The sequence below is a fragment of the Pimephales promelas genome, chromosome 16 (genome assembly GCF_988280905.1).
Source record: "Pimephales promelas chromosome 16, fPimPro1.hap1.1, whole genome shotgun sequence".
Lineage (NCBI taxonomy): Eukaryota > Metazoa > Chordata > Actinopteri > Cypriniformes > Leuciscidae > Pimephales > Pimephales promelas.
Window position 1 is genome coordinate 5,385,004 of NC_142784.1, and position 23,549 is coordinate 5,408,552.

Sequence of the window (23,549 nt, forward strand, 5' to 3'; positions counted from 1 at the left end):
ATGTCAATGTAGTTGAAAGGCTTCAAAATGTTGTCTGTTTTGTTTACTACTACATTTGCTTACCAAAACCTCTTGGCTCTTGCACACATGGACTGGCAGTCACCACAGAGTGGTGCCAGACTTCCTTTCTCTTCCCGCTGCTTAGATGGTCTTTGCAGCTCTTGTGAATGGAGCTCCATAAACATGTTTCATGTGGGTTCTAGGAGTCCAGCTGAACATGGTTGGCCAATAATCACAGAGGCTGGCTGGCCACCCCATAGTTTATGCTGTCCAAGTCCTGGTCCACGATTTGCATCTTTTTTGTGCACAGGCTGGCAGGCGCTGTGGCTTAGTTGGTTAAAGCGCCTGTCTAGTAAACAGGAGATCCTGGGTTCGAATCCCAGCGGTGCCTTTGACTGTGCCCTTCTGTTTCGCAAGGCCTTGAACCCTCGCAATTCTTTGCGTTTCTGAGAACTGACCACAAACGGTGAAACTGAGGCTTCCTTTGCAATTGCTTCCACTTGCAAACCATCCCTGAGCTGTTGTTGAAGGACAGTGTCCCAAGATAACAAATCATAGCATCAAGGCGCTGTGGCTTAGTTGGTCAAAGCGCCTGTCTTGTAAACAGGAGATCCTGGGTTCGAATCCCAGCGGTGCCTCTATCCAGCTGACTTTGCTCTTTGGGATTGTTCTTGGACAGAGAGCCTTGAGACCTTGAATCCAGTTTAAATTGTGCAGAGGCTAGAGCACCTGTCTTTTCTGCCCGCAGAGTGAAAAGCATTACAGTGTTGGAAATGCCCAGATGAAAAACCATCAAGTGGCCCAACCACATAATCATGTGGGCTCTGTGGCGCAATGGATAGCGCATTGGACTTCTAGATTGCAAAATGAGGACATTCAAAGGTTGTGGGTTCGAGTCGTACCTTTAGCCCTTTTGTCAACCCCATACTGTACAGTGTTGCCCTCAGTTAACAGAAAGCTTTTGAGGCCTCTTGTTCTCAACGTGTTCATTTCAAATAATGTCAATGTAGTTGAAAGGCTTCAAAATGTTGTCTGTTTTGTTTACTACTACATTTGCTTACCAAAACCTCTTGGCTCTTGCACACATGGACTGGCAGTCACCACAGAGTGGTGCCAGACTTCCTTTCTCTTCCCGCTGCTTAGATGGTCTTTGCAGCTGTTGTGAATGGAGCTCCATAAACATGTTTGTTGTGGGTTCTAGGAGTCCAGCTGAACATGGTTGGCCAATAATCACAGAGGCTGGCTGGCCACCCCATAGTTTATGCTGTCCAAGTCCTGGTCCACGATTTGCATCTTTTTTGTGCACAGGCTGGCAGGCGCTGTGGCTTAGTTGGTTAAAGCGCCTGTCTAGTAAACAGCAGATCCTGGGTTCGAATCCCAGCGGTGCCTTTGACTGTGCCCTTCTGTTTCGCAAGGCCTTGAACCCTCGCAATTCTTTGCTTTTCTGAGAACTGACCACAAACGGTGAAACTGAGGCTTCCTTTGCAATTGCTTCCACTTGCAAACCATCCCTGAGCTGTTGTTGAAGGACAGTGTCCCAAGATAACAAATCATAGCATCAAGGCGCTGTGGCTTAGTTGGTCAAAGCGCCTGTCTTGTAAACAGGAGATCCTGGGTTCGAATCCCAGCGGTGCCTCTATCCAGCTGACTTTGCTCTTTGGGATTGTTCTTGGACAGAGAGCCTTGAGACCTTGAATCCAGTTTAAATTGTGCAGAGGCTAGAGCACCTGTCTTTTCTGCCCGCAGAGTGAAAAGCATTACAGTGTTGGAAATGCCCAGATGAAAAACCATCAAGTGGCCCAACCACATAATCATGTGGGCTCTGTGGCGCAATGGATAGCGCATTGGACTTCTAGATTGCAAAATGAGGACATTCAAAGGTTGTGGGTTCGAGTCGTACCTTTAGCCCTTTTGTCAACCCCATACTGTACAGTGTTGCCCTCAGTTAACAGAAAGCTTTTGAGGCCTCTTGTTCTCAACGTGTTCATTTCAAATAATGTCAATGTAGTTGAAAGGCTTCAAAATGTTGTCTGTTTTGTTTACTACTACATTTGCTTACCAAAACCTCTTGGCTCTTGCACACAAGGACTGGCAGTCACCACAGAGTGGTGCCAGACTTCCTTTCTCTTCCCGCTGCTTAGATGGTCTTTGCAGCTGTTGTGAATGGAGCTCCATAAACATGTTTGTTGTGGTTTCTAGGAGTCCAGCTGAACATGGTTGGCCAATAATCACAGAGGCTGGCTGGCCACCCCATAGTTTATGCTGTCCAAGGCCTGGTCCACGATTTGCATCTTTTTTGTGCACATGCTGGCAGGCGGTGTGGCTTAGTTGGTTAAAGCGCCTGTCTCGTAAACAGGAGATCCTGGGTTCGAATCCCAGCGGTGCCTTTGACTGTGCCCTTCTGTTTCGCAAGGCCTTGAACCCTCGCAATTCTTTGCTTTTCTGAGAACTGACCACAAACTGTGAAACTGAGGCTTCCTTTGCAATTGCTTCCACTTGCAAACCATCCCTGAGCTGTTGTTGAAGGACAGTGTCCCAAGATAACAAATCATAGCATCAAGGCGCTGTGGCTTAGTTGGTCAAAGTGCCTGTCTTGTAAACAGGAGATCCTGGGTTCGAATCCCAGCGGTGCCTCTATCCAGCTGACTTTGCTCTTTGGGATTGTTCTTGGACAGAGAGCCTTGAGACCTTGAATCCAGTTTACATTGTGCAGAGGCTAGAGCACCTGTCTTTTCTGCCCGCAGAGTGAAAAGCATTACAGTGTTGGAAATGCCCAGATGAAAAACCATCAAGTGGCCCAACCACATAATCATGTGGGCTCTGTGGCGCAATGGATAGCGCATTGGACTTCTAGATTGCAAAATGAGGACATTCAAAGGTTGTGGGTTCGAGTCGTACCTTTAGCCCTTTTGTCAACCCCATACTGTACAGTGTTGCCCTCAGTTAACAGAAAGCTTTTGAGGCCTCTTGTTTTCAACGTGTTCATTTCAAATAATGTCAATGTAGTTGAAAGGCTTCAAAATGTTGTCTGTTTTGTTTACTACTACATTTGCTTACCAAAACCTCTTGGCTCTTGCACACATGGACTGGCAGTCACCACAGAGTGGTGCCAGACTTCCTTTCTCTTCCCGCTGCTTAGATGGTCTTTGCAGCTGTTGTGAATGGAGCTCCATAAACATGTTTGTTGTGGGTTCTAGGAGTCCAGCTGAACATGGTTGGCCAATAATCACAGAGGCTGGCTGGCCACCCCATAGTTTATGCTGACCAAGGCCTGGTCCACGATTTGCATCTTTTTTGTGCACATGCTGGCAGGCGCTGTGGCTTAGTTGGTTAAAGCGCCTGTCTCGTAAACAGGAGATCCTGGGTTCGAATCCCAGCGGTGCCTTTGACTGTGCCCTTCTGTTTCGCAAGGCCTTGAACCCTCGCAATTCTTTGCTTTTCTGAGAACTGACCACAAACTGTGAAACTGAGGCTTCCTTTGCAATTGTTTCCACTTGCAAACCATCCCTGAGCTGTTGTTGAAGGACAGTGTCCCAAGATAACAAATCATAGCATCAAGGCGCTGTGGCTTAGTTGGTCAAAGCGCCTGTCTTGTAAACAGGAGATCCTGGGTTCGAATCCCAGCGGTGCCTCTATCCAGCTGACTTTGCTCTTTGGGATTGTTCTTGGACAGAGAGCCTTGAGACCTTGAATCCAGTTTAAATTGTGCAGAGGCTAGAGCACCTGTCTTTTCTGCCCGCAGAGTGAAAAGCATTACAGTGTTGGAAATGCCCAGATGAAAAACCATCAAGTGGCCCAACCACATAATCATGTGGGCTCTGTGGCGCAATGGATAGCGCATTGGACTTCTAGATTGCAAAATGAGGACATTCAAAGGTTGTGGGTTCGAGTCCCACCAGAGTCGTACCTTTAGCCCTTTTGTCAACCCCATACTGTACAGTGTTGCCCTCAGTTAACAGAAAGCTTTTGAGGCCTCTTGTTCTCAACGTGTTCATTTCAAATAATGTCAATGTAGTTGAAAGGCTTCAAAATGTTGTCTGTTTTGTTTACTACTACATTTGCTTACCAAAACCTCTTGGCTCTTGCACACAAGGACTGGCAGTCACCACAGAGTGGTGCCAGACTTCCTTTCTCTTCCCGCTGCTTAGATGGTCTTTGCAGCTCTTGTGAATGGAGCTCCATAAACATGTTTCATGTGGGTTCTAGGAGTCCAGCTGAACATGGTTGGCCAATAATCACAGAGGCTGGCTGGCCACCCCATAGTTTATGCTGTCCAAGTCCTGGTCCACGATTTGCATCTTTTTTGTGCACAGGCTGGCAGGCGCTGTGGCTTAGTTGGTTAAAGCGCCTGTCTAGTAAACAGGAGATCCTGGGTTCGAATCCCAGCGGTGCCTTTGACTGTGCCCTTCTGTTTCGCAAGGCCTTGAACCCTCGCAATTCTTTGCTTTTCTGAGAACTGACCACAAACGGTGAAACTGAGGCTTCCTTTGCAATTGCTTCCACTTGCAAACCATCCCTGAGCTGTTGTTGAAGGACAGTGTCCCAAGATAACAAATCACAGCATCAAGGCGCTGTGGCTTAGTTGGTCAAAGCGCCTGTCTTGTAAACAGGAGATCCTGGGTTCGAATCCCAGCGGTGCCTCTATCCAGCTGACTTTGCTCTTTGGGATTGTTCTTGGACAGAGAGCCTTGAGACCTTGAATCCAGTTTAAATTGTGCAGAGGCTAGAGCACCTGTCTTTTCTGCCCGCAGAGTGAAAAGCATTACAGTGTTGGAAATGCCCAGATGAAAAACCATCAAGTGGCCCAACCACATAATCATGTGGGCTCTGTGGCGCAATGGATAGCGCATTGGACTTCTAGATTGCAAAATGAGGACATTCAAAGGTTGTGGGTTCGAGTCGTACCTTTAGCCCTTTTGTCAACCCCATACTGTACAGTGTTGCCCTCAGTTAACAGAAAGCTTTTGAGGCCTCTTGTTCTCAACGTGTTCATTTCAAATAATGTCAATGTAGTTGAAAGGCTTCAAAATGTTGTCTGTTTTGTTTACTACTACATTTGCTTACCAAAACCTCTTGGCTCTTGCACACATGGACTGGCAGTCACCACAGAGTGGTGCCAGACTTCCTTTCTCTTCCCGCTGCTTAGATGGTCTTTGCAGCTGTTGTGAATGGAGCTCCATAAACATGTTTGTTGTGGGTTCTAGGAGTCCAGCTGAACATGGTTGGCCAATAATCACAGAGGCTGGCTGGCCACCCCATAGTTTATGCTGTCCAAGTCCTGGTCCACGATTTGCATCTTTTTTGTGCACAGGCTGGCAGGCGCTGTGGCTTAGTTGGTTAAAGCGCCTGTCTAGTAAACAGGAGATCCTGGGTTCGAATCCCAGCGGTGCCTTTGACTGTGCCCTTCTGTTTCGCAAGGCCTTGAACCCTCGCAATTCTTTGCGTTTCTGAGAACTGACCACAAACGGTGAAACTGAGGCTTCCTTTGCAATTGCTTCCACTTGCAAACCATCCCTGAGCTGTTGTTGAAGGACAGTGTCCCAAGATAACAAATCATAGCATCAAGGCGCTGTGGCTTAGTTGGTCAAAGCGCCTGTCTTGTAAACAGGAGATCCTGGGTTCGAATCCCAGCGGTGCCTCTATCCAGCTGACTTTGCTCTTTGGGATTGTTCTTGGACAGAGAGCCTTGAGACCTTGAATCCAGTTTAAATTGTGCAGAGGCTAGAGCACCTGTCTTTTCTGCCCGCAGAGTGAAAAGCATTACAGTGTTGGAAATGCCCAGATGAAAAACCATCAAGTGGCCCAACCACATAATCATGTGGGCTCTGTGGTGCAATGGATAGCGCATTGGACTTCTAGATTGCAAAATGAGGACATTCAAAGGTTGTGGGTTCGAGTCGTACCTTTAGCCCTTTTGTCAACCCCATACTGTACAGTGTTGCCCTCAGTTAACAGAAAGCTTTTGAGGCCTCTTGTTCTCAATGTGTTCATTTCAAATAATGTCAATGTAGTTGAAAGGCTTCAAAATGTTGTCTGTTTTGTTTACTACTACATTTGCTTACCAAAACCTCTTGGCTCTTGCACACATGGACTGGCAGTCACCACAGAGTGGTGCCAGACTTCCTTTCTCTTCCCGCTGCTTAGATGGTCTTTGCAGCTGTTGTGAATGGAGCTCCATAAACATGTTTGTTGTGGGTTCTAGGAGTCCAGCTGAACATGGTTGGCCAATAATCACAGAGGCTGGCTGGCCACCCCATAGTTTATGCTGTCCAAGTCCTGGTCCACGATTTGCATCTTTTTTGTGCACAGGCTGGCAGGCGCTGTGGCTTAGTTGGTTAAAGCGCCTGTCTAGTAAACAGCAGATCCTGGGTTCGAATCCCAGCGGTGCCTTTGACTGTGCCCTTCTGTTTCGCAAGGCCTTGAACCCTCGCAATTCTTTGCTTTTCTGAGAACTGACCACAAACTGTGAAACTGAGGCTTCCTTTGCAATTGTTTCCACTTGCAAACCATCCCTGAGCTGTTGTTGAAGGACAGTGTCCCAAGATAACAAATCATAGCATCAAGGCGCTGTGGCTTAGTTGGTCAAAGCGCCTGTCTTGTAAACAGGAGATCCTGGGTTCGAATCCCAGCGGTGCCTCTATCCAGCTGACTTTGCTCTTTGGGATTGTTCTTGGACAGAGAGCCTTGAGACCTTGAATCCAGTTTAAATTGTGCAGAGGCTAGAGCACCTGTCTTTTCTGCCCGCAGAGTGAAAAGCATTACAGTGTTGGAAATGCCCAGATGAAAAACCATCAAGTGGCCCAACCACATAATCATGTGGGCTCTGTGGCGCAATGGATAGCGCATTGGACTTCTAGATTGCAAAATGAGGACATTCAAAGGTTGTGGGTTCGAGTCCCACCAGAGTCGTACCTTTAGCCCTTTTGTCAACCCCATACTGTACAGTGTTGCCCTCAGTTAACAGAAAGCTTTTGAGGCCTCTTGTTCTCAACGTGTTCATTTCAAATAATGTCAATGTAGTTGAAAGGCTTCAAAATGTTGTCTGTTTTGTTTACTACTACATTTGCTTACCAAAACCTCTTGGCTCTTGCACACAAGGACTGGCAGTCACCACAGAGTGGTGCCAGACTTCCTTTCTCTTCCCGCTGCTTAGATGGTCTTTGCAGCTCTTGTGAATGGAGCTCAATAAACATGTTTCATGTGGGTTCTAGGAGTCCAGCTGAACATGGTTGGCCAATAATCACAGAGGCTGGCTGGCCACCCCATAGTTTATGCTGTCCAAGTCCTGGTCCACGATTTGCATCTTTTTTGTGCACAGGCTGGCAGGCGCTGTGGCTTAGTTGGTTAAAGCGCCTGTCTAGTAAACAGGAGATCCTGGGTTCGAATCCCAGCGGTGCCTTTGACTGTGCCCTTCTGTTTCGCAAGGCCTTGAACCCTCGCAATTCTTTGCTTTTCTGAGAACTGACCACAAACGGTGAAACTGAGGCTTCCTTTGCAATTGCTTCCACTTGCAAACCATCCCTGAGCTGTTGTTGAAGGACAGTGTCCCAAGATAACAAATCACAGCATCAAGGCGCTGTGGCTTAGTTGGTCAAAGCGCCTGTCTTGTAAACAGGAGATCCTGGGTTCGAATCCCAGCGGTGCCTCTATCCAGCTGACTTTGCTCTTTGGGATTGTTCTTGGACAGAGAGCCTTGAGACCTTGAATCCAGTTTAAATTGTGCAGAGGCTAGAGCACCTGTCTTTTCTGCCCGCAGAGTGAAAAGCATTACAGTGTTGGAAATGCCCAGATGAAAAACCATCAAGTGGCCCAACCACATAATCATGTGGGCTCTGTGGCGCAATGGATAGCGCATTGGACTTCTAGATTGCAAAATGAGGACATTCAAAGGTTGTGGGTTCGAGTCGTACCTTTAGCCCTTTTGTCAACCCCATACTGTACAGTGTTGCCCTCAGTTAACAGAAAGCTTTTGAGGCCTCTTGTTCTCAACGTGTTCATTTCAAATAATGTCAATGTAGTTGAAAGGCTTCAAAATGTTGTCTGTTTTGTTTACTACTACATTTGCTTACCAAAACCTCTTGGCTCTTGCACACATGGACTGGCAGTCACCACAGAGTGGTGCCAGACTTCCTTTCTCTTCCCGCTGCTTAGATGGTCTTTGCAGCTGTTGTGAATGGAGCTCCATAAACATGTTTGTTGTGGGTTCTAGGAGTCCAGCTGAACATGGTTGGCCAATAATCACAGAGGCTGGCTGGCCACCCCATAGTTTATGCTGTCCAAGTCCTGGTCCACGATTTGCATCTTTTTTGTGCACAGGCTGGCAGGCGCTGTGGCTTAGTTGGTTAAAGCGCCTGTCTAGTAAACAGGAGATCCTGGGTTCGAATCCCAGCGGTGCCTTTGACTGTGCCCTTCTGTTTCGCAAGGCCTTGAACCCTCGCAATTCTTTGCGTTTCTGAGAACTGACCACAAACGGTGAAACTGAGGCTTCCTTTGCAATTGCTTCCACTTGCAAACCATCCCTGAGCTGTTGTTGAAGGACAGTGTCCCAAGATAACAAATCATAGCATCAAGGTGCTGTGGCTTAGTTGGTCAAAGCGCCTGTCTTGTAAACAGGAGATCCTGGGTTCGAATCCCAGCGGTGCCTCTATCCAGCTGACTTTGCTCTTTGGGATTGTTCTTGGACAGAGAGCCTTGAGACCTTGAATCCAGTTTAAATTGTGCAGAGGCTAGAGCACCTGTCTTTTCTGCCCGCAGAGTGAAAAGCATTACAGTGTTGGAAATGCCCAGATGAAAAACCATCAAGTGGCCCAACCACATAATCATGTGGGCTCTGTGGCGCAATGGATAGCGCATTGGACTTCTAGATTGCAAAATGAGGACATTGAAAGGTTGTGGGTTCGAGTCGTACCTTTAGCCCTTTTGTCAACCCCATACTGTACAGTGTTGCCCTCAGTTAACAGAAAGCTTTTGAGGCCTCTTGTTCTCAACGTGTTCATTTCAAATAATGTCAATGTAGTTGAAAGGCTTCAAAATGTTGTCTGTTTTGTTTACTACTACATTTGCTTACCAAAACCTCTTGGCTCTTGCACACATGGACTGGCAGTCACCACAGAGTGGTGCCAGACTTCCTTTCTCTTCCCGCTGCTTAGATGGTCTTTGCAGCTGTTGTGAATGGAGCTCCATAAACATGTTTGTTGTGGGTTCTAGGAGTCCAGCTGAACATGGTTGGCCAATAATCACAGAGGCTGGCTGGCCACCCCATAGTTTATGCTGTCCAAGTCCTGGTCCACGATTTGCATCTTTTTTGTGCACAGGCTGGCAGGCGCTGTGGCTTAGTTGGTTAAAGCGCCTGTCTAGTAAACAGCAGATCCTGGGTTCGAATCCCAGCGGTGCCTTTGACTGTGCCCTTCTGTTTCGCAAGGCCTTGAACCCTCGCAATTCTTTGCTTTTCTGAGAACTGACCACAAACGGTGAAACTGAGGCTTCCTTTGCAATTGCTTCCACTTGCAAACCATCCCTGAGCTGTTGTTGAAGGACAGTGTCCCAAGATAACAAATCATAGCATCAAGGCGCTGTGGCTTAGTTGGTCAAAGCGCCTGTCTTGTAAACAGGAGATCCTGGGTTCGAATCCCAGCGGTGCCTCTATCCAGCTGACTTTGCTCTTTGGGATTGTTCTTGGACCGAGAGCCTTGAGACCTTGAATCCAGTTTAAATTGTGCAGAGGCTAGAGCACCTGTCTTTTCTGCCCGCAGAGTGAAAAGCATTACAGTGTTGGAAATGCCCAGATGAAAAACCATCAAGTGGCCCAACCACATAATCATGTGGGCTCTGTGGCGCAATGGATAGCGCATTGGACTTCTAGATTGCAAAATGAGGACATTCAAAGGTTGTGGGTTCGAGTCGTACCTTTAGCCCTTTTGTCAACCCCATACTGTACAGTGTTGCCCTCAGTTAACAGAAAGCTTTTGAGGCCTCTTGTTCTCAACGTGTTCATTTCAAATAATGTCAATGTAGTTGAAAGGCTTCAAAATGTTGTCTGTTTTGTTTACTACTACATTTGCTTACCAAAACCTCTTGGCTCTTGCACACAAGGACTGGCAGTCACCACAGAGTGGTGCCAGACTTCCTTTCTCTTCCCGCTGCTTAGATGGTCTTTGCAGCTGTTGTGAATGGAGCTCCATAAACATGTTTGTTGTGGTTTCTAGGAGTCCAGCTGAACATGGTTGGCCAATAATCACAGAGGCTGGCTGGCCACCCCATAGTTTATGCTGTCCAAGGCCTGGTCCACGATTTGCATCTTTTTTGTGCACATGCTGGCAGGCGCTGTGGCTTAGTTGGTTAAAGCGCCTGTCTCGTAAACAGGAGATCCTGGGTTCGAATCCCAGCGGTGCCTTTGACTGTGCCCTTCTGTTTCGCAAGGCCTTGAACCCTCGCAATTCTTTGCTTTTCTGAGAACTGACCACAAACTGTGAAACTGAGGCTTCCTTTGCAATTGTTTCCACTTGCAAACCATCCCTGAGCTGTTGTTGAAGGACAGTGTCCCAAGATAACAAATCATAGCATCAAGGCGCTGTGGCTTAGTTGGTCAAAGCGCCTGTCTTGTAAACAGGAGATCCTGGGTTCGAATCCCAGCGGTGCCTCTATCCAGCTGACTTTGCTCTTTGGGATTGTTCTTGGACAGAGAGCCTTGAGACCTTGAATCCAGTTTAAATTGTGCAGAGGCTAGAGCACCTGTCTTTTCTGCCCGCAGAGTGAAAAGCATTACAGTGTTGGAAATGCCCAGATGAAAAACCATCAAGTGGCCCAACCACATAATCATGTGGGCTCTGTGGCGCAATGGATAGCGCATTGGACTTCTAGATTGCAAAATGAGGACATTCAAAGGTTGTGGGTTCGAGTCCCACCAGAGTCGTACCTTTAGCCCTTTTGTCAACCCCATACTGTACAGTGTTGCCCTCAGTTAACAGAAAGCTTTTGAGGCCTCTTGTTCTCAACGTGTTCATTTCAAATAATGTCAATGTAGTTGAAAGGCTTCAAAATGTTGTCTGTTTTGTTTACTACTACATTTGCTTACCAAAACCTCTTGGCTCTTGCACACAAGGACTGGCAGTCACCACAGAGTGGTGCCAGACTTCCTTTTTTTCTTCCCGCTGCTTAGATGGTCTTTGCAGCTCTTGTGAATGGAGCTCCATAAACATGTTTCATGTGGGTTCTAGGAGTCCAGCTGAACATGGTTGGCCAATAATCACAGAGGCTGGCTGGCCACCCCATAGTTTATGCTGTCCAAGTCCTTGTCCACGATTTGCATCTTTTTTGTGCACAGGCTGGCAGGCGCTGTGGCTTAGTTGGTTAAAGCGCCTGTCTAGTAAACAGGAGATCCTGGGTTCGAATCCCAGCGGTGCCTTTGACTGTGCCCTTCTGTTTCGCAAGGCCTTGAACCCTCGCAATTCTTTGCGTTTCTGAGAACTGACCACAAACGGTGAAACTGAGGCTTCCTTTGCAATTGCTTCCACTTGCAAACCATCCCTGAGCTGTTGTTGAAGGACAGTGTCCCAAGATAACAAATCATAGCATCAAGGCGCTGTGGCTTAGTTGGTCAAAGCGCCTGTCTTGTAAACAGGAGATCCTGGGTTCGAATCCCAGCGGTGCCTCTATCCAGCTGACTTTGCTCTTTGGGATTGTTCTTGGACAGAGAGCCTTGAGACCTTGAATCCAGTTTAAATTGTGCAGAGGCTAGAGCACCTGTCTTTTCTGCCCGCAGAGTGAAAAGCATTACAGTGTTGGAAATGCCCAGATGAAAAACCATCAAGTGGCCCAACCACATAATCATGTGGGCTCTGTGGCGCAATGGATAGCGCATTGGACTTCTAGATTGCAAAATGAGGACATTGAAAGGTTGTGGGTTCGAGTCGTACCTTTAGCCCTTTTGTCAACCCCATACTGTACAGTGTTGCCCTCAGTTAACAGAAAGCTTTTGAGGCCTCTTGTTCTCAACGTGTTCATTTCAAATAATGTCAATGTAGTTGAAAGGCTTCAAAATGTTGTCTGTTTTGTTTACTACTACATTTGCTTACCAAAACCTCTTGGCTCTTGCACACATGGACTGGCAGTCACCACAGAGTGGTGCCAGACTTCCTTTCTCTTCCCGCTGCTTAGATGGTCTTTGCAGCTGTTGTGAATGGAGCTCCATAAACATGTTTGTTGTGGGTTCTAGGAGTCCAGCTGAACATGGTTGGCCAATAATCACAGAGGCTGGCTGGCCACCCCATAGTTTATGCTGTCCAAGTCCTGGTCCACGATTTGCATCTTTTTTGTGCACAGGCTGGCAGGCGCTGTGGCTTAGTTGGTTAAAGCGCCTGTCTAGTAAACAGGAGATCCTGGGTTCGAATCCCAGCGGTGCCTTTGACTGTGCCCTTCTGTTTCGCAAGGCCTTGAACCCTCGCAATTCTTTGCGTTTCTGAGAACTGACCACAAACGGTGAAACTGAGGCTTCCTTTGCAATTGCTTCCACTTGCAAACCATCCCTGAGCTGTTGTTGAAGGACAGTGTCCCAAGATAACAAATCATAGCATCAAGGCGCTGTGGCTTAGTTGGTCAAAGCGCCTGTCTTGTAAACAGGAGATCCTGGGTTCGAATCCCAGCGGTGCCTCTATCCAGCTGACTTTGCTCTTTGGGATTGTTCTTGGACAGAGAGCCTTGAGACCTTGAATCCAGTTTAAATTGTGCAGAGGCTAGAGCACCTGTCTTTTCTGCCCGCAGAGTGAAAAGCATTACAGTGTTGGAAATGCCCAGATGAAAAACCATCAAGTGGCCCAACCACATAATCATGTGGGCTCTGTGGCGCAATGGATAGCGCATTGGACTTCTAGATTGCAAAATGAGGACATTCAAAGGTTGTGGGTTCGAGTCGTACCTTTAGCCCTTTTGTCAACCCCATACTGTACAGTGTTGCCCTCAGTTAACAGAAAGCTTTTGAGGCCTCTTGTTCTCAACGTGTTCATTTCAAATAATGTCAATGTAGTTGAAAGGCTTCAAAATGTTGTCTGTTTTGTTTACTACTACATTTGCTTACCAAAACCTCTTGGCTCTTGCACACATGGACTGGCAGTCACCACAGAGTGGTGCCAGACTTCCTTTCTCTTCCCGCTGCTTAGATGGTCTTTGCAGCTCTTGTGAATGGAGCTCCATAAACATGTTTCATGTGGGTTCTAGGAGTCCAGCTGAACATGGTTGGCCAATAATCACAGAGGCTGGCTGGCCACCCCATAGTTTATGCTGTCCAAGTCCTGGTCCACGATTTGCATCTTTTTTGTGCACAGGCTGGCAGGCGCTGTGGCTTAGTTGGTTAAAGCGCCTGTCTAGTAAACAGGAGATCCTGGGTTCGAATCCCAGCGGTGCCTTTGACTGTGCCCTTCTGTTTCGCAAGGCCTTGAACCCTCGCAATTCTTTGCGTTTCTGAGAACTGACCACAAACGGTGAAACTGAGGCTTCCTTTGCAATTGCTTCCACTTGCAAACCATCCCTGAGCTGTTGTTGAAGGACAGTGTCCCAAGATAACAAATCATAGCATCAAGGCGCTGTGGCTTAGTTGGTCAAAGCGCCTGTCTTGTAAACAGGAGATCCTGGGTTCGAATCCCAGCGGTGCCTCTATCCAGCTGACTTTGCTCTTTGGGATTGTTCTTGGACAGAGAGCCTTGAGACCTTGAATCCAGTTTAAATTGTGCAGAGGCTAGAGCACCTGTCTTTTCTGCCCGCAGAGTGAAAAGCATTACAGTGTTGGAAATGCCCAGATGAAAAACCATCAAGTGGCCCAACCACATAATCATGTGGGCTCTGTGGCGCAATGGATAGCGCATTGGACTTCTAGATTGCAAAATGAGGACATTCAAAGGTTGTGGGTTCGAGTCGTACCTTTAGCCCTTTTGTCAACCCCATACTGTACAGTGTTGCCCTCAGTTAACAGAAAGCTTTTGAGGCCTCTTGTTCTCAACGTGTTCATTTCAAATAATGTCAATGTAGTTGAAAGGCTTCAAAATGTTGTCTGTTTTGTTTCCTACTACATTTGCTTACCAAAACCTCTTGGCTCTTGCACACATGGACTGGCAGTCACCACAGAGTGGTGCCAGACTTCCTTTCTCTTCCCGCTGCTTAGATGGTCTTTGCAGCTGTTGTGAATGGAGCTCCATAAACATGTTTGTTGTGGGTTCTAGGAGTCCAGCTGAACATGGTTGGCCAATAATCACAGAGGCTGGCTGGCCACCCCATAGTTTATGCTGTCCAAGTCCTGGTCCACGATTTGCATCTTTTTTGTGCACAGGCTGGCAGGCGCTGTGGCTTAGTTGGTTAAAGCGCCTGTCTAGTAAACAGCAGATCCTGGGTTCGAATCCCAGCGGTGCCTTTGACTGTGCCCTTCTGTTTCGCAAGGCCTTGAACCCTCGCAATTCTTTGCTTTTCTGAGAACTGACCACAAACGGTGAAACTGAGGCTTCCTTTGCAATTGCTTCCACTTGCAAACCATCCCTGAGCTGTTGTTGAAGGACAGTGTCCCAAGATAACAAATCATAGCATCAAGGCGCTGTGGCTTAGTTGGTCAAAGCGCCTGTCTTGTAAACAGGAGATCCTGGGTTCGAATCCCAGCGGTGCCTCTATCCAGCTGACTTTGCTCTTTGGGATTGTTCTTGGACAGAGAGCCTTGAGACCTTGAATCCAGTTTAAATTGTGCAGAGGCTAGAGCACCTGTCTTTTCTGCCCGCAGAGTGAAAAGCATTACAGTGTTGGAAATGCCCAGATGAAAAACCATCAAGTGGCCCAACCACATAATCATGTGGGCTCTGTGGCGCAATGGATAGCGCATTGGACTTCTAGATTGCAAAATGAGGACATTCAAAGGTTGTGGGTTCGAGTCGTACCTTTAGCCCTTTTGTCAACCCCATACTGTACAGTGTTGCCCTCAGTTAACAGAAAGCTTTTGAGGCCTCTTGTTCTCAACGTGTTCATTTCAAATAATGTCAATGTAGTTGAAAGGCTTCAAAATGTTGTCTGTTTTGTTTACTACTACATTTGCTTACCAAAACCTCTTGGCTCTTGCACACAAGGACTGGCAGTCACCACAGAGTGGTGCCAGACTTCCTTTCTCTTCCCGCTGCTTAGATGGTCTTTGCAGCTGTTGTGAATGGAGCTCCATAAACATGTTTGTTGTGGTTTCTAGGAGTCCAGCTGAACATGGTTGGCCAATAATCACAGAGGCTGGCTGGCCACCCCATAGTTTATGCTGTCCAAGGCCTGGTCCACGATTTGCATCTTTTTTGTGCACATGCTGGCAGGCGCTGTGGCTTAGTTGGTTAAAGCGCCTGTCTCGTAAACAGGAGATCCTGGGTTCGAATCCCAGCGGTGCCTTTGACTGTGCCCTTCTGTTTCGCAAGGCCTTGAACCCTCGCAATTCTTTGCTTTTCTGAGAACTGACCACAAACTGTGAAACTGAGGCTTCCTTTGCAATTGCTTCCACTTGCAAACCATCCCTGAGCTGTTGTTGAAGGACAGTGTCCCAAGATAACAAATCATAGCATCAAGGCGCTGTGGCTTAGTTGGTCAAAGTGCCTGTCTTGTAAACAGGAGATCCTGGGTTCGAATCCCAGCGGTGCCTCTATCCAGCTGACTTTGCTCTTTGGGATTGTTCTTGGACAGAGAGCCTTGAGACCTTGAATCCAGTTTACATTGTGCAGAGGCTAGAGCACCTGTCTTTTCTGCCCGCAGAGTGAAAAGCATTACAGTGTTGGAAATGCCCAGATGAAAAACCATCAAGTGGCCCAACCACATAATCATGTGGGCTCTGTGGCGCAATGGATAGCGCATTGGACTTCTAGATTGCAAAATGAGGACATTCAAAGGTTGTGGGTTCGAGTCCCACCAGAGTCGTACCTTTAGCCCTTTTGTCAACCCCATACTGTACAGTGTTGCCCTCAGTTAACAGAAAGCTTTTGAGGCCTCTTGTTCTCAACGTGTTCATTTCAAATAATGTCAATGTAGTTGAAAGGCTTCAAAATGTTGTCTGTTTTGTTTACTACTACATTTGCTTACCAAAACCTCTTGGCTCTTGCACACAAGGACTGGCAGTCACCACAGAGTGGTGCCAGACTTCCTTTCTCTTCCCGCTGCTTAGATGGTCTTTGCAGCTCTTGTGAATGGAGCTCCATAAACATGTTTCATGTGGGTTCTAGGAGTCCAGCTGAACATGGTTGGCCAATAATCACAGAGGCTGGCTGGCCACCCCATAGTTTATGCTGTCCAAGTCCTGGTCCACGATTTGCATCTTTTTTGTGCACAGGCTGGCAGGCGCTGTGGCTTAGTTGGTTAAAGCGCCTGTCTAGTAAACAGGAGATCCTGGGTTCGAATCCCAGCGGTGCCTTTGACTGTGCCCTTCTGTTTCGCAAGGTCTTGAACCCTCGCAATTCTTTGCTTTTCTGAGAACTGACCACAAACGGTGAAACTGAGGCTTCCTTTGCAATTGCTTCCACTTGCAAACCATCCCTGAGCTGTTGTTGAAGGACAGTGTCCCAAGATAACAAATCACAGCATCAAGGCGCTGTGGCTTAGTTGGTCAAAGCGCCTGTCTTGTAAACAGGAGATCCTGGGTTCGAATCCCAGCGGTGCCTCTATCCAGCTGACTTTGCTCTTTGGGATTGTTCTTGGACAGAGAGCCTTGAGACCTTGAATCCAGTTTACATTGTGCAGAGGCTAGAGCACCTGTCTTTTCTGCCCGCAGAGTGAAAAGCATTACAGTGTTGGAAATGCCCAGATGAAAAACCATCAAGTGGCCCAACCACATAATCATGTGGGCTCTGTGGCGCAATGGATAGCGCATTGGACTTCTAGATTGCAAAATGAGGACATTCAAAGGTTGTGGGTTCGAGTCGTACCTTTAGCCCTTTTGTCAACCCCATACTGTACAGTGTTGCCCTCAGTTAACAGAAAGCTTTTGAGGCCTCTTGTTCTCAACGTGTTCATTTCAAATAATGTCAATGTAGTTGAAAGGCTTCAAAATGTTGTCTGTTTTGTTTACTACTACATTTGCTTACCAAAACCTCTTGGCTCTTGCACACATGGACTGGCAGTCACCACAGAGTGGTGCCAGACTTCCTTTCTCTTCCCGCTGCTTAGATGGTCTTTGCAGCTCTTGTGAATGGAGCTCCATAAACATGTTTCATGTGGGTTCTAGGAGTCCAGCTGAACATGGTTGGCCAATAATCACAGAGGCTGGCTGGCCACCCCATAGTTTATGCTGTCCAAGTCCTGGTCCACGATTTGCATCTTTTTTGTGCACAGGCTGGCAGGCGCTGTGGCTTAGTTGGTTAAAGCGCCTGTCTAGTAAACAGGAGATCCTGGGTTCGAATCCCAGCGGTGCCTTTGACTGTGCCCTTCTGTTTCGCAAGGCCTTGAACCCTCGCAATTCTTTGCGTTTCTGAGAACTGACCACAAACGGTGAAACTGAGGCTTCCTTTGCAATTGCTTCCACTTGCAAACCATCCCTGAGCTGTTGTTGAAGGACAGTGTCCCAAGATAACAAATCATAGCATCAAGGCGCTGTGGCTTAGTTGGTCAAAGCGCCTGTCTTGTAAACAGGAGATCCTGGGTTCGAATCCCAGCGGTGCCTCTATCCAGCTGACTTTGCTCTTTGGGATTGTTCTTGGACAGAGAGCCTTGAGACCTTGAATCCAGTTTAAATTGTGCAGAGGCTAGAGCACCTGTCTTTTCTGCCCGCAGAGTGAAAAGCATTACAGTGTTGGAAATGCCCAGATGAAAAACCATCAAGTGGCCCAACCACATAATCATGTGGGCTCTGTGGCGCAATGGATAGCGCATTGGACTTCTAGATTGCAAAATGAGGACATTCAAAGGTTGTGGGTTCGAGTCGTACCTTTAGCCCTTTTGTCAACCCCATACTGTACAGTGTTGCCCTCAGTTAACAGAAAGCTTTTGAGGCCTCTTGTTCTCAACGTGTTCATTTCAAATAATGTCAATGTAGTTGAAAGGCTTCAAAATGTTGTCTGTTTTGTTTACTACTACATTTGCTTACCAAAACCTCTTGGCTCTTGCACACAAGGACTGGCAGTCACCACAGAGTGGTGCCAGACTTCCTTTCTCTTCCCGCTGCTTAGATGGTCTTTGCAGCTGTTGTGAATGGAGCTCCATAAACATGTTTGTTGTGGTTTCTAGGAGTCCAGCTGAACATGGTTGGCCAATAATCACAGAGGCTGGCTGGCCACCCCATAGTTTATGCTGTCCAAGGCCTGGTCCACGATTTGCATCTTTTTTGTGCACATGCTGGCAGGCGCTGTGGCTTAGTTGGTTAAAGCGCCTGTCTCGTAAACAGGAGATCCTGGGTTCGAATCCCAGCGGTGCCTTTGACTGTGCCCTTCTGTTTCGCAAGGCCTTGAACCCTCGCAATTCTTTGCTTTTCTGAGAACTGACCACAAACTGTGAAACTGAGGCTTCCTTTGCAATTGCTTCCACTTGCAAACCATCCCTGAGCTGTTGTTGAAGGACAGTGTCCCAAGATAACAAATCATAGCATCAAGGCGCTGTGGCTTAGTTGGTCAAAGTGCCTGTCTTGTAAACAGGAGATCCTGGGTTCGAATCCCAGCGGTGCCTCTATCCAGCTGACTTTGCTCTTTGGGATTGTTCTTGGACAGAGAGCCTTGAGACCTTGAATCCAGTTTACATTGTGCAGAGGCTAGAGCACCTGTCTTTTCTGCCCGCAGAGTGAAAAGCATTACAGTGTTGGAAATGCCCAGATGAAAAACCATCAAGTGGCCCAACCACATAATCATGTGGGCTCTGTGGCGCAATGGATAGCGCATTGGACTTCTAGATTGCAAAATGAGGACATTCAAAGGTTGTGGGTTCGAGTCGTACCTTTAGCCCTTTTGTCAACCCCATACTGTACAGTGTTGCCCTCAGTTAACAGAAAGCTTTTGAGGCCTCTTGTTTTCAACGTGTTCATTTCAAATAATGTCAATGTAGTTGAAAGGCTTCAAAATGTTGTCTGTTTTGTTTACTACTACATTTGCTTACCAAAACCTCTTGGCTCTTGCACACATGGACTGGCAGTCACCACAGAGTGGTGCCAGACTTCCTTTCTCTTCCCGCTGCTTAGATGGTCTTTGCAGCTGTTGTGAATGGAGCTCCATAAACATGTTTGTTGTGGGTTCTAGGAGTCCAGCTGAACATGGTTGGCCAATAATCACAGAGGCTGGCTGGCCACCCCATAGTTTATGCTGACCAAGGCCTGGTCCACGATTTGCATCTTTTTTGTGCACATGCTGGCAGGCGCTGTGGCTTAGTTGGTTAAAGCGCCTGTCTTGTAAACAGGAGATCCTGGGTTCGAATCCCAGCGGTGCCTTTGACTGTGCCCTTCTGTTTTGCAAGGCCTTGAACCCTCGCAATTCTTTGCTTTTCTGAGAACTGACCACAAACTGTGAAACTGAGGCTTCCTTTGCAATTGTTTCCACTTGCAAACCATCCCTGAGCTGTTGTTGAAGGACAGTGTCCCAAGATAACAAATCATAGCATCAAGGCGCTGTGGCTTAGTTGGTCAAAGCGCCTGTCTTGTAAACAGGAGATCCTGGGTTCGAATCCCAGCGGTGCCTCTATCCAGCTGACTTTGCTCTTTGGGATTGTTCTTGGACAGAGAGCCTTGAGACCTTGAATCCAGTTTAAATTGTGCAGAGGCTAGAGCACCTGTCTTTTCTGCCCGCAGAGTGAAAAGCATTACAGTGTTGGAAATGCCCAGATGAAAAACCATCAAGTGGCCCAACCACATAATCATGTGGGCTCTGTGGCGCAATGGATAGCGCATTGGACTTCTAGATTGCAAAATGAGGACATTCAAAGGTTGTGGGTTCGAGTCGTACCTTTAGCCCTTTTGTCAACCCCATACTGTACAGTGTTGCCCTCAGTTAACAGAAAGCTTTTGAGGCCTCTTGTTCTCAACGTGTTCATTTCAAATAATGTCAATGTAGTTGAAAGGCTTCAAAATGTTGTCTGTTTTGTTTCCTACTACATTTGCTTACCAAAACCTCTTGGCTCTTGCACACATGGACTGGCAGTCACCACAGAGTGGTGCCAGACTTCCTTTCTCTTCCCGCTGCTTAGATGGTCTTTGCAGCTGTTGTGAATGGAGCTCCATAAACATGTTTGTTGTGGGTTCTAGGAGTCCAGCTGAACATGGTTGGCCAATAATCACAGAGGCTGGCTGGCCACCCCATAGTTTATGCTGTCCAAGTCCTGGTCCACGATTTGCATCTTTTTTGTGCACAGGCTGGCAGGCGCTGTGGCTTAGTTGGTTAAAGCGCCTGTCTAGTAAACAGCAGATCCTGGGTTCGAATCCCAGCGGTGCCTTTGACTGTGCCCTTCTGTTTCGCAAGGCCTTGAACCCTCGCAATTCTTTGCTTTTCTGAGAACTGACCACAAACGGTGAAACTGAGGCTTCCTTTGCAATTGCTTCCACTTGCAAACCATCCCTGAGCTGTTGTTGAAGGACAGTGTCCCAAGATAACAAATCATAGCATCAAGGCGCTGTGGCTTAGTTGGTCAAAGCGCCTGTCTTGTAAACAGGAGATCCTGGGTTCGAATCCCAGCGGTGCCTCTATCCAGCTGACTTTGCTCTTTGGGATTGTTCTTGGACAGAGAGCCTTGAGACCTTGAATCCAGTTTAAATTGTGCAGAGGCTAGAGCACCTGTCTTTTCTGCCCGCAGAGTGAAAAGCATTACAGTGTTGGAAATGCCCAGATGAAAAACCATCAAGTGGCCCAACCACATAATCATGTGGGCTCTGTGGCGCAATGGATAGCGCATTGGACTTCTAGATTGCAAAATGAGGACATTCAAAGGTTGTGGGTTCGAGTCGTACCTTTAGCCCTTTTGTCAACCCCATACTGTACAGTGTTGCCCTCAGTTAACAGAAAGCTTTTGAGGCCTCTTGTTCTCAACGTGTTCATTTCAAATAATGTCAATGTAGTTGAAAGGCTTCAAAATGTTGTCTGTTTTGTTTACTACTACATTTGCTTACCAAAACCTCTTGGCTCTTGCACACAAGGACTGGCAGTCACCACAGAGTGGTGCCAGACTTCCTTTCTCTTCCCGCTGCTTAGATGGTCTTTGCAGCTGTTGTGAATGGAGCTCCATAAACATGTTTGTTGTGGTTTCTAGGAGTCCAGCTGAACATGGTTGGCCAATAATCACAGAGGCTGGCTGGCCACCCCATAGTTTATGCTGTCCAAGGCCTGGTCCACGATTTGCATCTTTTTTGTGCACATGCTGGCAGGCGCTGTGGCTTAGTTGGTTAAAGCGCCTGTCTCGTAAACAGGAGATCCTGGGTTCGAATCCCAGCGGTGCCTTTGACTGTGCCCTTCTGTTTCGCAAGGCCTTGAACCCTCGCAATTCTTTGCTTTTCTGAGAACTGACCACAAACTGTGAAACTGAGGCTTCCTTTGCAATTGCTTCCACTTGCAAACCATCCCTGAGCTGTTGTTGAAGGACAGTGTCCCAAGATAACAAATCATAGCATCAAGGCGCTGTGGCTTAGTTGGTCAAAGTGCCTGTCTTGTAAACAGGAGATCCTGGGTTCGAATCCCAGCGGTGCCTCTATCCAGCTGACTTTGCTCTTTGGGATTGTTCTTGGACAGAGAGCCTTGAGACCTTGAATCCAGTTTACATTGTGCAGAGGCTAGAGCACCTGTCTTTTCTGCCCGCAGAGTGAAAAGCATTACAGTGTTGGAAATGCCCAGATGAAAAACCATCAAGTGGCCCAACCACATAATCATGTGGGCTCTGTGGCGCAATGGATAGCGCATTGGACTTCTAGATTGCAAAATGAGGACATTCAAAGGTTGTGGGTTCGAGTCCCACCAGAGTCGTACCTTTAGCCCTTTTGTCAACCCCATACTGTACAGTGTTGCCCTCAGTTAACAGAAAGCTTTTGAGGCCTCTTGTTCTCAACGTGTTCATTTCAAATAATGTCAATGTAGTTGAAAGGCTTCAAAATGTTGTCTGTTTTGTTTACTACTACATTTGCTTACCAAAACCTCTTGGCTCTTGCACACAAGGACTGGCAGTCACCACAGAGTGGTGCCAGACTTCCTTTCTCTTCCCGCTGCTTAGATGGTCTTTGCAGCTCTTGTGAATGGAGCTCCATAAACATGTTTCATGTGGGTTCTAGGAGTCCAGCTGAACATGGTTGGCCAATAATCACAGAGGCTGGCTGGCCACCCCATAGTTTATGCTGTCCAAGTCCTGGTCCACGATTTGCATCTTTTTTGTGCACAGGCTGGCAGGCGCTGTGGCTTAGTTGGTTAAAGCGCCTGTCTAGTAAACAGGAGATCCTGGGTTCGAATCCCAGCGGTGCCTTTGACTGTGCCCTTCTGTTTCGCAAGGTCTTGAACCCTCGCAATTCTTTGCTTTTCTGAGAACTGACCACAAACGGTGAAACTGAGGCTTCCTTTGCAATTGCTTCCACTTGCAAACCATCCCTGAGCTGTTGTTGAAGGACAGTGTCCCAAGATAACAAATCACAGCATCAAGGCGCTGTGGCTTAGTTGGTCAAAGCGCCTGTCTTGTAAACAGGAGATCCTGGGTTCGAATCCCAGCGGTGCCTCTATCCAGCTGACTTTGCTCTTTGGGATTGTTCTTGGACAGAGAGCCTTGAGACCTTGAATCCAGTTTAAATTGTGCAGAGGCTAGAGCACCTGTCTTTTCTGCCCGCAGAGTGAAAAGCATTACAGTGTTGGAAATGCCCAGATGAAAAACCATCAAGTGGCCCAACCACATAATCATGTGGGCTCTGTGGCGCAATGGATAGCGCATTGGACTTCTAGATTGCAAAATGAGGACATTCAAAGGTTGTGGGTTCGAGTCGTACCTTTAGCCCTTTTGTCAACCCCATACTGTACAGTGTTGCCCTCAGTTAACAGAAAGCTTTTGAGGCCTCTTGTTCTCAACGTGTTCATTTCAAATAATGTCAATGTAGTTGAAAGGCTTCAAAATGTTGTCTGTTTTGTTTACTACTACATTTGCTTACCAAAACCTCTTGGCTCTTGCACACATGGACTGGCAGTCACCACAGAGTGGTGCCAGACTTCCTTTCTCTTCCCGCTGCTTAGATGGTCTTTGCAGCTCTTGTGAATGGAGCTCCATAAACATGTTTCATGTGGGTTCTAGGAGTCCAGCTGAACATGGTTGGCCAATAATCACAGAGGCTGGCTGGCCACCCCATAGTTTATGCTGTCCAAGTCCTGGTCCACGATTTGCATCTTTTTTGTGCACAGGCTGGCAGGCGCTGTGGCTTAGTTGGTTAAAGCGCCTGTCTAGTAAACAGGAGATCCTGGGTTCGAATCCCAGCGGTGCCTTTGACTGTGCCCTTCTGTTTCGCAAGGCCTTGAACCCTCGCAATTCTTTGCGTTTCTGAGAACTGACCACAAACGGTGAAACTGAGGCTTCCTTTGCAATTGCTTCCACTTGCAAACCATCCCTGAGCTGTTGTTGAAGGACAGTGT

General features: G+C 47.4%; 52 non-coding genes across 52 annotated transcripts; all 52 read left to right on the forward strand.

The window, feature by feature from the left end:
* The first annotated feature begins 317 nt into the window (after window positions 1-317).
* trnat-agu (transfer RNA threonine (anticodon AGU)) lies at window positions 318-391 on the forward strand. Its single transcript has one exon. It is a non-coding gene; the product is annotated as a tRNA-Thr (tRNA).
* Window positions 392-564: 173 nt separating this feature from the next.
* trnat-ugu (transfer RNA threonine (anticodon UGU)) lies at window positions 565-638 on the forward strand. Its single transcript has one exon. It is a non-coding gene; the product is annotated as a tRNA-Thr (tRNA).
* Window positions 639-1,315: 677 nt separating this feature from the next.
* trnat-agu (transfer RNA threonine (anticodon AGU)) lies at window positions 1,316-1,389 on the forward strand. The gene has a single exon. It is a non-coding gene; the product is annotated as a tRNA-Thr (tRNA).
* A 173-nt stretch (window positions 1,390-1,562) lies between these two features.
* Window positions 1,563-1,636, forward strand: trnat-ugu (transfer RNA threonine (anticodon UGU)). Its single transcript has one exon. It is a non-coding gene; the product is annotated as a tRNA-Thr (tRNA).
* A 677-nt stretch (window positions 1,637-2,313) lies between these two features.
* Window positions 2,314-2,387, forward strand: trnat-cgu (transfer RNA threonine (anticodon CGU)). Its single transcript has one exon. It is a non-coding gene; the product is annotated as a tRNA-Thr (tRNA).
* A 173-nt stretch (window positions 2,388-2,560) lies between these two features.
* On the forward strand, window positions 2,561-2,634 carry trnat-ugu (transfer RNA threonine (anticodon UGU)). Its single transcript has one exon. It is a non-coding gene; the product is annotated as a tRNA-Thr (tRNA).
* A 677-nt stretch (window positions 2,635-3,311) lies between these two features.
* On the forward strand, window positions 3,312-3,385 carry trnat-cgu (transfer RNA threonine (anticodon CGU)). The gene has a single exon. It is a non-coding gene; the product is annotated as a tRNA-Thr (tRNA).
* A 173-nt stretch (window positions 3,386-3,558) lies between these two features.
* On the forward strand, window positions 3,559-3,632 carry trnat-ugu (transfer RNA threonine (anticodon UGU)). Its single transcript has one exon. It is a non-coding gene; the product is annotated as a tRNA-Thr (tRNA).
* Window positions 3,633-3,814: 182 nt separating this feature from the next.
* trnar-ucu (transfer RNA arginine (anticodon UCU)) lies at window positions 3,815-3,904 on the forward strand. The gene is given in 2 exon segments: window positions 3,815-3,851; window positions 3,869-3,904. It is a non-coding gene; the product is annotated as a tRNA-Arg (tRNA).
* Window positions 3,905-4,320: 416 nt separating this feature from the next.
* Window positions 4,321-4,394, forward strand: trnat-agu (transfer RNA threonine (anticodon AGU)). Its single transcript has one exon. It is a non-coding gene; the product is annotated as a tRNA-Thr (tRNA).
* A 173-nt stretch (window positions 4,395-4,567) lies between these two features.
* trnat-ugu (transfer RNA threonine (anticodon UGU)) lies at window positions 4,568-4,641 on the forward strand. The gene has a single exon. It is a non-coding gene; the product is annotated as a tRNA-Thr (tRNA).
* Window positions 4,642-5,318: 677 nt separating this feature from the next.
* trnat-agu (transfer RNA threonine (anticodon AGU)) lies at window positions 5,319-5,392 on the forward strand. The gene has a single exon. It is a non-coding gene; the product is annotated as a tRNA-Thr (tRNA).
* A 173-nt stretch (window positions 5,393-5,565) lies between these two features.
* On the forward strand, window positions 5,566-5,639 carry trnat-ugu (transfer RNA threonine (anticodon UGU)). Its single transcript has one exon. It is a non-coding gene; the product is annotated as a tRNA-Thr (tRNA).
* A 677-nt stretch (window positions 5,640-6,316) lies between these two features.
* Window positions 6,317-6,390, forward strand: trnat-agu (transfer RNA threonine (anticodon AGU)). Its single transcript has one exon. It is a non-coding gene; the product is annotated as a tRNA-Thr (tRNA).
* A 173-nt stretch (window positions 6,391-6,563) lies between these two features.
* Window positions 6,564-6,637, forward strand: trnat-ugu (transfer RNA threonine (anticodon UGU)). The gene has a single exon. It is a non-coding gene; the product is annotated as a tRNA-Thr (tRNA).
* A 182-nt stretch (window positions 6,638-6,819) lies between these two features.
* trnar-ucu (transfer RNA arginine (anticodon UCU)) lies at window positions 6,820-6,909 on the forward strand. Its single transcript is given in 2 exon segments — window positions 6,820-6,856; window positions 6,874-6,909. It is a non-coding gene; the product is annotated as a tRNA-Arg (tRNA).
* A 416-nt stretch (window positions 6,910-7,325) lies between these two features.
* trnat-agu (transfer RNA threonine (anticodon AGU)) lies at window positions 7,326-7,399 on the forward strand. The gene has a single exon. It is a non-coding gene; the product is annotated as a tRNA-Thr (tRNA).
* A 173-nt stretch (window positions 7,400-7,572) lies between these two features.
* Window positions 7,573-7,646, forward strand: trnat-ugu (transfer RNA threonine (anticodon UGU)). The gene has a single exon. It is a non-coding gene; the product is annotated as a tRNA-Thr (tRNA).
* A 677-nt stretch (window positions 7,647-8,323) lies between these two features.
* On the forward strand, window positions 8,324-8,397 carry trnat-agu (transfer RNA threonine (anticodon AGU)). Its single transcript has one exon. It is a non-coding gene; the product is annotated as a tRNA-Thr (tRNA).
* Window positions 8,398-8,570: 173 nt separating this feature from the next.
* Window positions 8,571-8,644, forward strand: trnat-ugu (transfer RNA threonine (anticodon UGU)). Its single transcript has one exon. It is a non-coding gene; the product is annotated as a tRNA-Thr (tRNA).
* A 677-nt stretch (window positions 8,645-9,321) lies between these two features.
* Window positions 9,322-9,395, forward strand: trnat-agu (transfer RNA threonine (anticodon AGU)). Its single transcript has one exon. It is a non-coding gene; the product is annotated as a tRNA-Thr (tRNA).
* Window positions 9,396-9,568: 173 nt separating this feature from the next.
* trnat-ugu (transfer RNA threonine (anticodon UGU)) lies at window positions 9,569-9,642 on the forward strand. The gene has a single exon. It is a non-coding gene; the product is annotated as a tRNA-Thr (tRNA).
* Window positions 9,643-10,319: 677 nt separating this feature from the next.
* Window positions 10,320-10,393, forward strand: trnat-cgu (transfer RNA threonine (anticodon CGU)). The gene has a single exon. It is a non-coding gene; the product is annotated as a tRNA-Thr (tRNA).
* Window positions 10,394-10,566: 173 nt separating this feature from the next.
* On the forward strand, window positions 10,567-10,640 carry trnat-ugu (transfer RNA threonine (anticodon UGU)). Its single transcript has one exon. It is a non-coding gene; the product is annotated as a tRNA-Thr (tRNA).
* A 182-nt stretch (window positions 10,641-10,822) lies between these two features.
* trnar-ucu (transfer RNA arginine (anticodon UCU)) lies at window positions 10,823-10,912 on the forward strand. The gene is given in 2 exon segments: window positions 10,823-10,859; window positions 10,877-10,912. It is a non-coding gene; the product is annotated as a tRNA-Arg (tRNA).
* A 418-nt stretch (window positions 10,913-11,330) lies between these two features.
* trnat-agu (transfer RNA threonine (anticodon AGU)) lies at window positions 11,331-11,404 on the forward strand. The gene has a single exon. It is a non-coding gene; the product is annotated as a tRNA-Thr (tRNA).
* Window positions 11,405-11,577: 173 nt separating this feature from the next.
* Window positions 11,578-11,651, forward strand: trnat-ugu (transfer RNA threonine (anticodon UGU)). The gene has a single exon. It is a non-coding gene; the product is annotated as a tRNA-Thr (tRNA).
* A 677-nt stretch (window positions 11,652-12,328) lies between these two features.
* trnat-agu (transfer RNA threonine (anticodon AGU)) lies at window positions 12,329-12,402 on the forward strand. The gene has a single exon. It is a non-coding gene; the product is annotated as a tRNA-Thr (tRNA).
* Window positions 12,403-12,575: 173 nt separating this feature from the next.
* Window positions 12,576-12,649, forward strand: trnat-ugu (transfer RNA threonine (anticodon UGU)). Its single transcript has one exon. It is a non-coding gene; the product is annotated as a tRNA-Thr (tRNA).
* Window positions 12,650-13,326: 677 nt separating this feature from the next.
* trnat-agu (transfer RNA threonine (anticodon AGU)) lies at window positions 13,327-13,400 on the forward strand. Its single transcript has one exon. It is a non-coding gene; the product is annotated as a tRNA-Thr (tRNA).
* A 173-nt stretch (window positions 13,401-13,573) lies between these two features.
* trnat-ugu (transfer RNA threonine (anticodon UGU)) lies at window positions 13,574-13,647 on the forward strand. The gene has a single exon. It is a non-coding gene; the product is annotated as a tRNA-Thr (tRNA).
* Window positions 13,648-14,324: 677 nt separating this feature from the next.
* Window positions 14,325-14,398, forward strand: trnat-agu (transfer RNA threonine (anticodon AGU)). Its single transcript has one exon. It is a non-coding gene; the product is annotated as a tRNA-Thr (tRNA).
* A 173-nt stretch (window positions 14,399-14,571) lies between these two features.
* trnat-ugu (transfer RNA threonine (anticodon UGU)) lies at window positions 14,572-14,645 on the forward strand. The gene has a single exon. It is a non-coding gene; the product is annotated as a tRNA-Thr (tRNA).
* Window positions 14,646-15,322: 677 nt separating this feature from the next.
* On the forward strand, window positions 15,323-15,396 carry trnat-cgu (transfer RNA threonine (anticodon CGU)). Its single transcript has one exon. It is a non-coding gene; the product is annotated as a tRNA-Thr (tRNA).
* A 173-nt stretch (window positions 15,397-15,569) lies between these two features.
* trnat-ugu (transfer RNA threonine (anticodon UGU)) lies at window positions 15,570-15,643 on the forward strand. The gene has a single exon. It is a non-coding gene; the product is annotated as a tRNA-Thr (tRNA).
* A 182-nt stretch (window positions 15,644-15,825) lies between these two features.
* trnar-ucu (transfer RNA arginine (anticodon UCU)) lies at window positions 15,826-15,915 on the forward strand. Its single transcript is given in 2 exon segments — window positions 15,826-15,862; window positions 15,880-15,915. It is a non-coding gene; the product is annotated as a tRNA-Arg (tRNA).
* A 416-nt stretch (window positions 15,916-16,331) lies between these two features.
* trnat-agu (transfer RNA threonine (anticodon AGU)) lies at window positions 16,332-16,405 on the forward strand. Its single transcript has one exon. It is a non-coding gene; the product is annotated as a tRNA-Thr (tRNA).
* Window positions 16,406-16,578: 173 nt separating this feature from the next.
* Window positions 16,579-16,652, forward strand: trnat-ugu (transfer RNA threonine (anticodon UGU)). The gene has a single exon. It is a non-coding gene; the product is annotated as a tRNA-Thr (tRNA).
* A 677-nt stretch (window positions 16,653-17,329) lies between these two features.
* trnat-agu (transfer RNA threonine (anticodon AGU)) lies at window positions 17,330-17,403 on the forward strand. The gene has a single exon. It is a non-coding gene; the product is annotated as a tRNA-Thr (tRNA).
* Window positions 17,404-17,576: 173 nt separating this feature from the next.
* On the forward strand, window positions 17,577-17,650 carry trnat-ugu (transfer RNA threonine (anticodon UGU)). Its single transcript has one exon. It is a non-coding gene; the product is annotated as a tRNA-Thr (tRNA).
* A 677-nt stretch (window positions 17,651-18,327) lies between these two features.
* Window positions 18,328-18,401, forward strand: trnat-cgu (transfer RNA threonine (anticodon CGU)). The gene has a single exon. It is a non-coding gene; the product is annotated as a tRNA-Thr (tRNA).
* A 173-nt stretch (window positions 18,402-18,574) lies between these two features.
* On the forward strand, window positions 18,575-18,648 carry trnat-ugu (transfer RNA threonine (anticodon UGU)). The gene has a single exon. It is a non-coding gene; the product is annotated as a tRNA-Thr (tRNA).
* A 677-nt stretch (window positions 18,649-19,325) lies between these two features.
* Window positions 19,326-19,399, forward strand: trnat-ugu (transfer RNA threonine (anticodon UGU)). The gene has a single exon. It is a non-coding gene; the product is annotated as a tRNA-Thr (tRNA).
* A 173-nt stretch (window positions 19,400-19,572) lies between these two features.
* trnat-ugu (transfer RNA threonine (anticodon UGU)) lies at window positions 19,573-19,646 on the forward strand. The gene has a single exon. It is a non-coding gene; the product is annotated as a tRNA-Thr (tRNA).
* A 677-nt stretch (window positions 19,647-20,323) lies between these two features.
* On the forward strand, window positions 20,324-20,397 carry trnat-agu (transfer RNA threonine (anticodon AGU)). Its single transcript has one exon. It is a non-coding gene; the product is annotated as a tRNA-Thr (tRNA).
* Window positions 20,398-20,570: 173 nt separating this feature from the next.
* On the forward strand, window positions 20,571-20,644 carry trnat-ugu (transfer RNA threonine (anticodon UGU)). Its single transcript has one exon. It is a non-coding gene; the product is annotated as a tRNA-Thr (tRNA).
* A 677-nt stretch (window positions 20,645-21,321) lies between these two features.
* Window positions 21,322-21,395, forward strand: trnat-cgu (transfer RNA threonine (anticodon CGU)). The gene has a single exon. It is a non-coding gene; the product is annotated as a tRNA-Thr (tRNA).
* A 173-nt stretch (window positions 21,396-21,568) lies between these two features.
* On the forward strand, window positions 21,569-21,642 carry trnat-ugu (transfer RNA threonine (anticodon UGU)). Its single transcript has one exon. It is a non-coding gene; the product is annotated as a tRNA-Thr (tRNA).
* A 182-nt stretch (window positions 21,643-21,824) lies between these two features.
* Window positions 21,825-21,914, forward strand: trnar-ucu (transfer RNA arginine (anticodon UCU)). The gene is given in 2 exon segments: window positions 21,825-21,861; window positions 21,879-21,914. It is a non-coding gene; the product is annotated as a tRNA-Arg (tRNA).
* A 416-nt stretch (window positions 21,915-22,330) lies between these two features.
* On the forward strand, window positions 22,331-22,404 carry trnat-agu (transfer RNA threonine (anticodon AGU)). Its single transcript has one exon. It is a non-coding gene; the product is annotated as a tRNA-Thr (tRNA).
* Window positions 22,405-22,577: 173 nt separating this feature from the next.
* Window positions 22,578-22,651, forward strand: trnat-ugu (transfer RNA threonine (anticodon UGU)). Its single transcript has one exon. It is a non-coding gene; the product is annotated as a tRNA-Thr (tRNA).
* Window positions 22,652-23,328: 677 nt separating this feature from the next.
* On the forward strand, window positions 23,329-23,402 carry trnat-agu (transfer RNA threonine (anticodon AGU)). Its single transcript has one exon. It is a non-coding gene; the product is annotated as a tRNA-Thr (tRNA).
* The last annotated feature ends 147 nt before the right edge of the window (window positions 23,403-23,549 follow it).